Source organism: Microtus ochrogaster, chromosome 22, assembly GCF_000317375.1.
Source record: "Microtus ochrogaster isolate Prairie Vole_2 chromosome 22, MicOch1.0, whole genome shotgun sequence".
In the NCBI taxonomy this organism is placed as follows: Eukaryota; Metazoa; Chordata; class Mammalia; order Rodentia; family Cricetidae; genus Microtus; species Microtus ochrogaster.
In genome coordinates, this window is record NC_022023.1 from 5779810 (window position 1) to 5787104 (window position 7295).

The following is a 7295-nucleotide window of genomic DNA, read 5'->3' on the forward strand; positions in this document are numbered from 1 at the left end:
CAAGGAGACGAGGCATGAGAGAGCAATTTGAAGAAGCCAGGAACGGTGATGTTTAATCAATATGGAAATGTGGGCACAAAAGAACCTGGATGCTACTGAATACATTTTCTTCTCCAGTAATGAGGACAGAAAGCCACCCCAGCAGGCTGTGCAGATCTTCAAGTTTATTATAGCAGGACGGTTCTCACCCTGTACTAGCCTGTAATTTGCATGGCAAATGAAGGCAGGGTCTGAAATACGGGACGGAGAGTCTGCTGGGGTAGGGGTGTTCCCACAGCCCAGGTGGGCATGCCCATCTGGAGCATAAACTAACAGACTCTCACCCTTCATCCGTACTCCCTGCAAAGACAATGACGGCAGACGCACGATGATTATTATGACATTTTGTTTAGGTACCGCTACTATTGTAGCTTGTATTGCTTATTCAAGACATATTGAGCACTTGCTTTGGTTAGAGTCCATGATCAGAGCTTCACGTATTTCCCCACAGGAAGTGCTTCTCGTGACTCTATAGGGTAAATCAGAAGACAGACTATTGCTCTCCTCCCTATATAAATAGTCTATGCTTCGTGTGTGTTACCTTGAATTTTCTCATCTGGTTGGTAACAGTAATGGCAAGAATAGAGTATTTCCTGTCTGATTTCAAGAATTCATTATCACTACAGCAATAGCTGTCTCTGCTTGGTGTTTTCAACTGCAGTCGCTACCTTGGCTGGTCTGTGGTTGATTCAAACAGAAACAATACAGTTAAAGATTTTGACTGTCCTGCTTTCTCTTCATTCAATTTTGAGGAATTAGTTAACTTGATAAATATAAATCTTCCTTTCTATGCCATTGCCTGCCTTTTACAGCTTTTCCCAACTAAAAGCTCTGACAACACCAATATAAAAGCTATCCACTATTGTGAGTCAATATTAGCCATGACGGTGGGCACATGAGAGAACATCGTTCACTTTTTTTTCATTTCTAAATTTATTTTTTTATTTATTAAAGATTTCTGTCTCTTCCCAGCCACCACCTCCCCTTTTCCCTCCCCCTCCCCCAATCAAGTCCTTCTCCCTCGTCAGCCCAAAGAGCAATAAGGGTTCCCTGACCTGTGGGAAGTCCAAGGACCACCCACCTCCATTCAGGTCTAGTAAGGTGAGCATCCAAACTGCCTAGGCTCCCACAAAGCCAGTACGTGCAGTAGGATCAAAAACCCATTGCCATTGTTCTTGAGTTCTCAGTAGTCCTCATTGTCCACTATGTTCAGCAAGTCCAGTTTTATCCCAGGCTTTTTCAGACCCAGGCCAGCTGGCCTTGGTGAATTCCCGATAGAACATCCCCATTGTCTCAGTGTGTGGGTGCACCCCTCGCAGTTCTGAGTTCCTTGCTCGTGCTCTCTCTCCATCGTTCACTTTTTATAGTTATTTGTTGCTTAAGACAGTCAAAATACTTGGATAGGTCCTTTCCCCCCAAAAAAAGGTCAAGTATTTATTTCTATGTGGCAGACTAATAATAAATAATAGACGTCTAAATTAATGAGTGTTATTTCTAGAAGCAACAGCACATGCAAGTACAGCCAGGATGTGAATGCCATTTTACATAGATAGAATCTCCCCTCTGAGACCCAACATCTCAATAGATTTTTAAGCACCAACAACTACCTGATGCCACTTTAGACACTTTATAGGTCTGACTCTAAATGCAGTAGACAATGACAGGGTTATGAGACTACCCAAACTACAAATCCTTCTAAAGATATCATATTCTCATAATTATATTCTCTCTTAAATTATACCGTTTGTATCATTAAAGCATGATTTTCCATGATGTATGACATCTGAAGGTGGAGAGAATCATCAGTCTGTAAAATATCTCACTAAAGTGCATGGCAGGCCAAAGTCTACATGGACCTTCTAGTTAATTCCATAGCAGGTCATTGAAAGGATGTCACCCTTAATATCATTCAAACTATGGTTTTATTAGTCATGTTATGCTATATCCAGTAAAATTAACTTTAGAAAATGAATTAAAATCATCAAAGTATGTACAAATGAGGTTAATTTTTAATAAACTAGGCTTATTTAACATAATCTGAAAAAAGTTTTCTTTTTCTTGTTTTCTGCTCATGCAGACACGTTATATGGCCTTATTACATGACTTCCCCTGTTGATGAATCACAAGTAAATCAATATATAGTAACTTCATGTCCAGTCAAGTGTAATAATTAGTTAAATAAAATCTAAACTTTATTTAGACATTTCTGCTCTCCTCCAGCTCACACCAGTCTTGGTAGTATGTTTCACATTTTCTGTTCTTTGTTACTTTTTCCCTATCTGCCAACTTGCTTCTGTTACCTGTGGGTTGGAAGCAGGTGTGACAGAAGTGGCTCAGAAGTGGAAAATGTCTGACAGGCTGCAGGGAGGCACTGTTGAGCTATGTGAGTCCTTAGTACTAATGGCACACTGCTAGCCTGCTTTCCATTGCTATGACTAAGTACAGATGAAACAACCCAGGAAGGAAATAAGGTTTGTTTCAGCTCATAGACTTCGAGATTACCGATTGCAGTCCATGGTCATTTGCTTTGTAGATACATCAAACTTTTCCTTATTCACACTAAAGTCCCTTATATTAAGAATGACTTATTAATGTAAAGAGAAATAATTAATTAAAGTCATATTTTCTAAGATCTATCAAATCGGACAATAAAAGAAAATAAACACAAGATCCTCCCCCTCCACAGGGCAGGGAACCCTGACTGCTCTTTGGTCTGGAGAGGGAGAGGGATGGGAGTGGGGGGAGGGGAAGGAAAAAGGGAGGATGCAGAAATTTTTAATAAAAAAAGAAAAGAAAAGAAACACAATATGACTTAAAGGTAAACTTTAAATGATTAAAGAACTTCCCAGTCTTGCTGAATGCATACAAACTACAAAAATTGAGAAACAGGTTAGCAAGATAGGGCGGGAATTAGAGAAGCAAATCAAGGGGAGAAAAGTACTGAAGTGTGTGTGTGTGTGTGTGTGTGTGTGTGTGTGTGTGTGTGTGTAACTGTCAAGCAATAGAAAAGTTCACCACAGAATCAGAACATACATAAGCTCTGCTGAATACCCCAGGGAGATCATTTAACGAAGCAATGATAGTGGAGATGCTGAACCTTGTTTCACAAGTTAAGAAAGGACTGATAAGAAATTCACTTCAATTTTATTAACTGGACAGAGGAGATTTTTTTAAATGTTCATTTCACTATGTTGATTAAAGCACTAATTAAAATAAATGTGTGGAAAAGGGCCCAGTGGTATGGTTGTTTAAGGGGGGGGGGGAGGTAATGAAATTAAATTACACAAACACCAGCTAAGAATACAAGGTTTGGTGACTCAATAATGAGTAAAAATTAAGGCCAGTAGAGTGTGCGTAGCACATCCTGCTGCTTTCCAGACAACAGGAGCTCAAGAGGAAAAACAACATATAACTCAGCCAGGATGTTCTCCTCTGGGCTCTTTTCTGATGGCTATTGTTCTCACATCCCTAGTTTCGGCAGCTGTTCCCAAGTCCACTAACCATCCTGCCTGCATTTCACCGTGTCGGCACGCTCCTCACATCCTCTCCCGTCTCCTTTCCTTGATGATCCCCAGTAGAATCTCATATAGAAGCAAAGTCCTCTTCACGTTTTCCTTTTATTTCTAGTTTGCTCCCAGCATGCCTTCACGGGGCGGGAAATAACACTGCCAAGACTTTCTGCAGCTTTCGTGAGGACAGCTGCTAAGCATGCTCCCATTTTTTTTTTCCTCTGAGTCCACAGGAGGCAGAATCTTATGTTCACCTGCGAGCTCTTTTGACAAGGAGTAATCGAACCTCTTCCGCGTAGCAACTGCTGTGTAGGCAATGGTTGCAAAGTGGGTTCACAACACTACCTCAATAATCTTCAGCCTCATCTTGAGGGGGCCTCATTAGCGTCTCCACTTCACACAGGGAAAACTAACCGAGACTAAATGAGCTGCGGTGGCTCTTCTAATCTAGCGACAATTTTATTGACTTTCCCATTCTGCACTACTGCAATATAGAAGACTCACTCGTGGCTCTATATCTAGTTCTTGGATGTTTGTCAGTGAACTTTAAAATAAATTGCAGGGATATAGGAGAAAGATAAGGAAGAAATAAAACAGAAAACCCAGAAAGGAAAAACAATGAGAACTATAGCAATATTTGAGAGCAGAGAGCGTTAGAATATGGAAGCCAAGTTACCCTAGGATAAATGCCTTGCATATGTGATGGGCTATATTGAGCCTGCAGGAAGTTGAAGATAAACTGAAGAACCTCCCTCCGGTTAAGTCCAGTCCTTCAAAGAGGATGAATGTGATACTCAAGCAACATTACTCATCATTCATCCTACGAAAACTAATAAAACTCTCTAAAGCAAGGACCATCAATTTATACCCTCAGGTTACACATGAATTTAATTGATCCAATAAAATATTAACACATACAGAGGGGGGAAGCACCCATGATTCAGCAGCAACACCAACGAACAGGTTTCTTTATATGACCAAGATCCTCACATAAACTATTTACCATCATAAAAAGTGTACATTCAAGAAAAAGTGAATAACCTTGCAAGGAAAATGAGAACTAGTGGAGTGAAAATGAGAACTTTGAAGAAACAGGATGTGAACCTTAGAGGTGACTCCACAGGGTCAAGAGGGGGACAAGAGGAGATTCCCCTGGAAACACAGTGAGCTTATAGACCAGGCGGCCTGGCACAGGGCGGTGGCAATGAATCAGTGACCAGGAGGAAGGGATCCCTGCAGATGAAGTAGCAAACCCAGAAGCTTTGGCATGTATTTTAATGCGGGTCTCCCACTAGCAAGTTCCAAATCAATAATAAAAATAAAATAACTTACTACACATACAGAAATAGTCAAGTTAAAAGTTAAAAACTAGGTCAGAGGAAACTCCACAAACTGAACTACAGAGAGGTACAGGAAAACAAACGACCAAAGGAAAGGCTGACGACTTAGAGGGTGTTTTCCGTGTCTTATTGGTTTAGAAGTCAACTTCCGAGAACTGCTTTTGAAAACAAGTTCAATATATTTTTTTTTTTAACAGACTTAATTCACTTTTATTTTCCTTGTGTAAAAACCCTTATGTGGTGGCCACAGCTGGAGCCTGGGTCCTCTGAACAGAGACTCTGGTGTGGGTTTTCACAAGATGGTCAGTGAATTCCTGATAAGGAGACTTGGTGAACACAGTCTCTTTCCAGAGGTCGGGGGTCAGGTAGCTGTAGGTCTTAGAGATGGCATCAAAGGTGGCCTTGGCAAAGTTGCCCAGTGTGGCAGTACAGCCCCTGGCTGATGTGTAGCAGTCATCAATGCCAGCCATCATCAGTAGCTTCTTGGGCACAGGAGCAGAGACTATGCCAGTGCCTCTGGGGGCAGGGATGAGACGCACCAGCACAGAACCACAGCGGCCTGTCACTTTGCAAGGAACAGTGTGGGGCTTGCCAATCTTGTTCCCCCAGTAGCCTCTCCGCACAGGGACAATGGAAAGCTTGGCCAAGATGATGGCCCCTCGGATGGCAGTGGCTACCTCCTTGGAGCACTTGACACCAAGACCTACGTGACCATTGTAGTCCCCAATAGCGACGAAAGCCTTGAACCTAGTCCGCTGGCCTGCCCTAGTCTGCTTCTGCACGGGCATGATCTTCAGAACCTCATCCTTTAGGGAAGCTCCCAGGAAAAAGTCAATAATCTCAGATTCCTTAATGGGCAGGGAGAACAGGTAGATCTCCTCTAGGGACTTGATCTTCATGTCCTTAACCAGGCGGCCCAGCTTGGTGACGGGAATCCACTCCTTGTCTTCAGCTTTACCTCCGCGAGCCCCGCGGCCTCGGCCACGGCCTCGACCACGGCCGCGGCCCCTCAGACCGCTGCCGAATCCTCCGCGGAAGCCGCCACGGCCTCCTAATCCTGGGCCCCCGGGTCCTCCGGGCCCTCCCGCTGCACCGGCGTCATCCGCCATTTGGTGTTTTTTAGAAGAAGAAGCAAGTTCAATATATTTTAAAATATTTTCTAGAATACTGTGGAGCGACAGCTCCTGCACTACCGAACAAAATTATGAGCAAAAACAGAAATACACGTATGTGACCAGGACACTGAAACCAGCGTAGGCTTGAGGATCTGTGTCAAATACAGAGAAGGCTTATATTTCGACAATTTCCCAGTGTTTAGGAGATGGTATGTATCATATACTTCATGGGCTATAAAGTCTGTGTTTCTAAGGGAAATCCTCTTATTTGAGAATAATCAAATAAAAAATAAAATCTAACACTGTTCTGACGCAAAGCAAACACAAGAATGCTGTTGAGACTCTGATGAGGAAGGGGGGTGTTATACGGAAAATGCCACAAAGCCTTAGGACTCAAGTCAAACCCCACATGTATTTGTGATTAAAATGAATGACGACATCTCCATAGATGTAACACTCAAATAAAAGCAGTGGATAGCAGGAAGCGCCCTTTAGTGCCTTGAAACAGCAAAGGCAAAGGGCTTCAGATGACAGGCACTCTCTCTAAGTCTCAAAGAACCCCATAAGTCATTGTAGACGGGTACTAAGAATTTTCCCCAAGAGTGGTTCTAGAAAGGGACAAGACACTATTAAAAAAAAAAAGTCATCCAAAAACAAAATAAAAGTTAAATCAACAGAAACAAATCATACAGGAATCAAAAGTGTTTCATACTTTCTTATTACAAGATACTTATTCTATTCAATAATAGTAAAATTTCTGCAGTAGCCAGCCTTCTAGTAGTATTCATATGGGTTTAATACTTAATTTGTTGCAAGTTATTATACACAGCTCTCTGGGAAGAGACCTTGGCCCTAGTTGACCACTTGAATTATGAAAAATATACCAAATAGTACATCTATTGACTTATAACAGATTAACAGATTGCTCTCAGAATTATGTTTTAAAATGTGTGTGTGTGTGTGTGTGTGTGTGTGTGTGTCTGTGATGTGTTATGGGTGTCTTCCCTAAATGTATGCCTATGCACTTTACATAACTTGTGCATCTATGAGGCCAGGAAAGGGTATCAAGTCCTCTGGGGCTGGACTGTAAATGGTTGTGAGCCACCATGTGGGCTCTGGATGCTGAACCCAGGTCCTCCAGAAGGATGGCTAATGTTTTAACTGCCAAGCTCATAGTACTTGATTTAAAAAACAAAACAAAACAAAAAAAAAAACACCTCAATTTCTGTGATAAGAATTTTGGTGAAGTTAGCTCTAAAAGACATACACAAGGCACAACTCTTATAACACAT

The 7295-nt window shown here is 41.9% G+C and overlaps 1 pseudogene; it reads right to left on the minus strand.

Annotated features, from left to right (window-relative positions):
* Nucleotides 1-5069: 5069 nt before the first annotated feature.
* On the minus strand, nucleotides 5070-6002 carry LOC101997172 (annotated as a pseudogene).
* Nucleotides 6003-7295: the final 1293 nt, after the last annotated feature.